Genomic DNA, 6000 nt, shown 5'->3' with positions numbered 1-6000 from the left:
CCTGTATGCAGGTCAGGAAGCAACAGTTAGAACTGGACATGGAACAACAGACTGGTTCCAAATAGGAAAAAGAGTTACGTCAGGCTGTATATTGTCACCCTGCCAAGGCTGTATATTGTCACCCTGCTTATTTAACTTATAGGCAGAGTACATCATGAGAAATGCTGGGCTGGAAGAAGCACAAGCTGGAATCAAGATTGCTGGGAGAAATATCAATAACTTCAGATATGCATGTGACACCACCCTTATGACAGAAAGTGAAGAGGAACTAAAAAGCTTCTTGATGAAAGTGAAAGAGGAGAGTGAAAAAGTTGGCTTAAAGCTCAACATTCAGAAAACGAACATCATGGCATCTGGTCCCATCACTTCATGGGAAATAGATGGGGAAACAGTGGAAACAGTGGCAGACTTTATTTTGGGGGGCTCCAAAATCACTGCAGAAGGTGATTGCAGCCATGAAATTAAAAGACGCTTACTCCTTAGAAAGTTATGACCAACCTAGACAGCATATAAAAAGCAGAGACATTACTTTGTCAACAAAGGTCTGTCTAGTCAAGGCTATGGTTTTTCCTGTGGTCATGTATGGATGTGAGAGTTGGACTGTGAAGAAGGCTGAACGCCGAAGAATTGATGCTTTTGAACTGTAGTGTTGTCGAAGACTCTTGAGAGTCCCTTGGACTGCAAGGAGATCCAACCAGTCCATTCTAAAGGAGATCAGTCCTGGGTGTTCTTTGAAAGGACTGATGCTAAAGCTGAAACTCCAGTACTTTGGCCACCTCATGCGAAGAGCTGACTCATTGGAAAAGACTCTGATGCTGGGAGGGATTGAGGGCAGGAGGAGAAGGGGACGACAGAGGATGCGATGGCTGGATGGCATCACCGACTCGATGGACATGAGTTTGAGTGAACTCCAGGGGTTGGTGATGGACAGGGAGGCCTGGCGTGCTGCAATTCATGGGGTCGCAAAGAGTCAGACACGACTGAGTGACTGAACTGAACTGAACTGAACAGGTACAAAGGCATTAGGGTGGGAGATAGAGCGGGGATTTTTAATATTCAGTATAATCTTTCAGTGTATCACCTGGCATCATATACATGTTGACCATCCTCTCTGGTCCTCTGTCATTTGTCATATGAGTCCTGCTGAACTGACTGCTGCTCTGTCCCTCAAAACCTCTGGATCTGGCAACTGTCGCTGTTGCTTCTTTTTCCTCTCCAATACCTGAGACTTATTTTGTGGTTCCAGTGATCAAGGATGGGAAACTATGGTGCTATCTGAGGTTCACGACTTTGTAAACATACCACACTTCCCCAAGGTCTGTGCTATTCCCACGTTCAGGGAAGTCAACCCCATGCACAAAGAACTCACAGAGCATCAAAGGTCTCTTCTCTCAAGACGCACTATATAGTTGTTTCTTCTACGCATTCTTGCCAACTCCCCAGAAATCTCCCTGGGAAAGTGGGTACATGCTTTCTGTATTAGTTTTCCAGAGTTGCAGTAACAAAGTAACAAGAACTAGGTGGGCAAAATGGCAGAAATTTATTCTCTCATAGTTCTGAAGGCTAGAAGCCAAAAATCAAGGTGCCATCAGTACTATGCTTCCTCCAAAGTCTCTAGGGAAGAATCCTTTCTTACCTCTTCTATCTACTGGTGGTTCCCAGAAATCTTTGGTACTCCTTGGCTTAGAGATGTACTGTGCCAATCTCTGCCTCCACCTTCACATGGCCTTCTCACATGTGTAGCTCTGATTCTGTGTCCAAATTTCCCTCGTTTTAGAATGACGCCTAATCCAGCATGACTTCATCCTACCTTTATTACATCAACAAAGACTCAAGTTTCTTTTTTTTTTAATTTATTTATTTTAATTGGAGGCTAATTACTTTACAATATTGTAGTGGTTTTGCCATACATTGACATGAATCAGCCACGGGTGTACATGTGTTCCCCATCCTGACCCTCCCTCCCACCTCCCTCCCCATCCCATCCCTCAGGGTCATCCCAGTGCACCAGCCCCGAGCACCCTGTCTCATGCTTCAAAACTGGAATGATGATCTATTTCCCATATGATAATACACGTTTCAATGCTATTCTCCCAAATCATCCCACCCTTACCTTCTCCCACAGAGCCCAAAAGTCTGTTCTTTACATCTGTGTCTCTTTTGCTGTCTCGCATATAGAGTCATCATTATCATCTTTCTAAATTCCACATATATGCATTAGTATACTATATTGGTGTTTTTCTTTCTGACTTACTTCACTCTGTATAATAGGCTCCGATTTCATTCACCTCATTAGAACTGATTCAAATGCATTCTTTTTAATGGCTGAGTAATATTCCATTGTGTATATGTACCACAGCTTTCTTATCCATTCATCTGCTGATGGACATCTAGGTTGCTTCCATGTCCAGGCTATTATAAACAGTGCTGCGATGAACATTGGGGTACACGTGTCTCTTTCAATTCTGGTTTCCTCGGTGTGTATGCCCAGCAGTGGGATTGCTGGGTCATATGGCAGTTCTATTTCCAGTTTTTTAAGGAATCTCCACACTGTTCTCCATAGTGGCTGTACTAGTTTGCATTCCCACCAACAGTGTAAGAGGGTTCCCTTTCTCGGCACCGTTCACAGCATTTATTGCTTGTAGACTTTTGGATAGCAGCCATTCTGATCGGCATGAGGTGGTATCTCATTGTGGTTTTAATTTGCATTTCTCTGATAATGAGTGATATCGAGCATCTTTTCATGTGTTTGTTAGCCATCTGTATGTCTTCTTTGGAGAAATGTCTGTTTAGTTCTTTGGCCCATTTTTTGATTGGTCATTTATTTTTCTGAAATTGAGCTACAGGAGCTGCTTATATATTTTTGAGATTAATTCTTTGTCAGTTGCTTTGTTTGCTATTATTTTCTCCCATTCTGAAGGCTGTCTTTTCACCTTGCTTATAGTTTCTTCGTTGTTCAAGAGCTTTTAAGTTTAGCTGGGTCCCATCTGTTTATTTTTGCTTTTATTTCCATTATTCTGGGAGGTGGGTCATAGAGGATCCTGCTGTGATTTATGTCAGAGGGTGTTTTGCCTATGTTTTCCTCTAGGAGTTTTATAGTTTCTGGTCTTACATTTAGATCTTTAATGCATTTTGAGTTTATTTTTGTGTATGGTGTTAGAAAGTGTTCTAGTTTCATTTTTTTACCAGTGGTTGACCAGTTTTCCCAGCACCACTTGTTAAAGAGATTGTCTTTAATCCTTTGTATATTCTTGCCTCCTTTGTCAAAGATAAGGTGTCCATATGTGTGTGGATTTATCTCTGGGCTTTCTATTTTGTTCCATTGATCTATATTTCTGTCTTTGTGCCAGTACCATACTAAAAGACCCGATTTTCAAACAAGATTACATTCACGATTTCTGGGTGAACATGAATTTGAGGGAAGTGCTTTTCAACATAGTACATTCTGCCCCCTGGTCCCCACAAAATTCATGTCCTTCCCGTGTGCAAAATACCTTAACCCTCCTTCCAACATCTCCAAAAGTCTTAACCCACTCTGGCATTAACCATAAATCTAAAATCTCATCTGAATATCATCAGCTTATAAAAATTCCAGCTCTCATCACCTAAATCAAGTATGGGTGAGACGTTGTGTATAGTCCATCCTGAGACAAAATCCCTCTCTGTCCACAGACCTGTGAAACTAAAAAAGAAGTTATCTGCTTTCAAAATACAATGATTGGACACCCACAGGACAGATATTCCCATTCTGAAAGGGAGAAAATAGAATTAATAAAGGGATTACTGATCTAAAGCAAGTTTACAACAAAGTAGGATTCAAGGCCTGAGAGTAACCCTCTATGGCTCAATGCTCTCTCATCTGGGCCCTCTGAGCTTGTGGCCTTGTCTTCTCTGGCCTTGATATCTATGCTCTGCTTCAAAGTCATTCTTCCTTAATTTATCAGTCCAGGCTAGCAGATAGTAATCATAATCACATCATAAAGGGTTGCTATGAAAATTAAATAGGATAGTGTATGTACTTAGTATAATGCGTAGCTGAGTAATCCCATGGACAGAACAACCTGGTGGGCCACAGTTTACGGGGTCGCAAAAAAGTCAGACACGACTTTGCTACTAAACAACAAATAGTCATTACCCAATACTGATTTACTTCATCTCTCACCTATCCAACCAAGTAAGTAAGGGGATGTTTCTGTCTTTTGGATGCCAGCAGCAACTGTGGCACTTCAGTAACTCTGGATGCTCTTCAACTCTTCCACCACCACCCTGGCCCACTGTAATCTACTTTATCCTTACTGAACGGAGAGAGATAACCTCCAGTGCAACACAGTGAGCCATCGTTTTGTGCGAGAGAATCCCTGGGAAACATATCTGGGCCTGCGTGCATGCTTATTATGGAAACTGTTTGTGGTTGAAATAGATGCAGGCAGGAATTGCTCACACAACATATGGCAATATTAAAAGCTTGGAGGAACCATCTTGTTTCATGACTCTGACGGTGGCACTTGATTTTTGAGGATCAGCTGTGAAATAAGGATTTTGACCTTTGGGTTTTTAGGGATCCATACTAACCCAGATAGAAGGTTCCTTGTTTTAATGCTCATCTCAGAATTACATCCACAAACAGAACGTCAAATGACATACTTCTAGACAGTGGACTAGCACTGAACATCTACTCACGTCTCACTTTTAGCAAAGCCAGAGTTTTTTTGGACATGGGACATCAGAAAAGTTCTTCTACCAGGTATTCTCTTCCTACTTGCCTAATATTTTGGGGACTCAGAAAGACATACTGACTGTATAGCCTACAGGCAATGCTTCTGGCAGAAAGCCTAGGTAAATCTCTGGACTCAGCTTCTTTAAGACACCATGAGATCACGGATTGAAACGATGTATTTATCCAGGGCTGCAAATGATAGCTTAGCCAAAGAGAGAACCCAAGTCATGATTAAGAGGGAAGCTATAGTGGACACTGATATATCCCTATGATACTCAGTCCCCAGTCTTCCAGAAATATAATCTCATCTTTTGCTTGATGATATACTTTGCCCAACTTTCAATCCATTTGATTTGGTTGGAACTGACCTCCACTCTCAGCTCCAGGAGTAGACTTTATTTGGCCAAAGCAAAGAAGCACATCCCTGGCCATAGTGATTATCTTAGGGATTGCCATGTGACTAAATCAGAACCAATGAAAAGTCATGAGCCCTTTATTGAGGTTTCTGAGAGGTGGAAGTACTTTCCTGTTCCATTGATTTTGGCTTTATGAGAATATTAAATTCGGGGCTGCTTCAGTCATCTTGTTATCAAGAAAGGAGGCAACCTGGAAAAACCAGCAGAGAGAAAAAGTAATGCCAAGATATTCATAAAAACTGGCCCTAATATTATCACTTGAGCCTCTGTAACAAGTTACAATTGAAGACATTATTATCCCAATAAGTTCCTCCTTTCTTGTTTACATCATCTATGTTTGTCGTCAAATGAATCTTGATACAGAAGTCAAAGATTAAAGCTAGAAAAATAGCAAAAGTGAAAGTGTTAGTCACTCAGTCTTTTCCAATTCTTTGCAACCCCATGGACTGTAGCCCGCCAGACTCCTCTGTCCATGGAATTCTCCAGGCAAGAATACTGGAGTGGGTTGCCATTTCCTTCTCCAGGGGATCGTCCTGACCCAGAGATCGAACCTGGGTCTCCTACAATTGCAGGTGGAGTCTTTACTGTCTGAGCCACTAGGGAAGCCACCAGAAAAATAGTATGAAGTGGTAAATCTCAGAGTTGAGTAAAACTATAAATGGGAAAGAGCACCCTAGAAAAATCAGAGCACAAACCAGGGGCTCCATTAATAGGAAAAGTGTGTGGAAATACAAGATGCTGCCTGGTTGCTATCGGGAGGTTGAATGGTGTCCTCTCAAAATATATGTCCATCTCAATCTCAGAATGTAATTTACTTAGAATAAGGGTCTTTGTAGATATAATGAAAGTAAGGATTTTGATATGAGA

This window comes from Bos grunniens, chromosome X (assembly GCF_055505025.1).
Source record: "Bos grunniens cultivar Pamir isolate PY7600 chromosome X, Bosgru_T2T1.0, whole genome shotgun sequence".
NCBI lineage: Eukaryota > Metazoa > Chordata > Mammalia > Artiodactyla > Bovidae > Bos > Bos grunniens.
The sequence above is the reverse complement of the archived record's forward strand: the minus strand, read 5'-3'. Positions refer to the sequence as shown.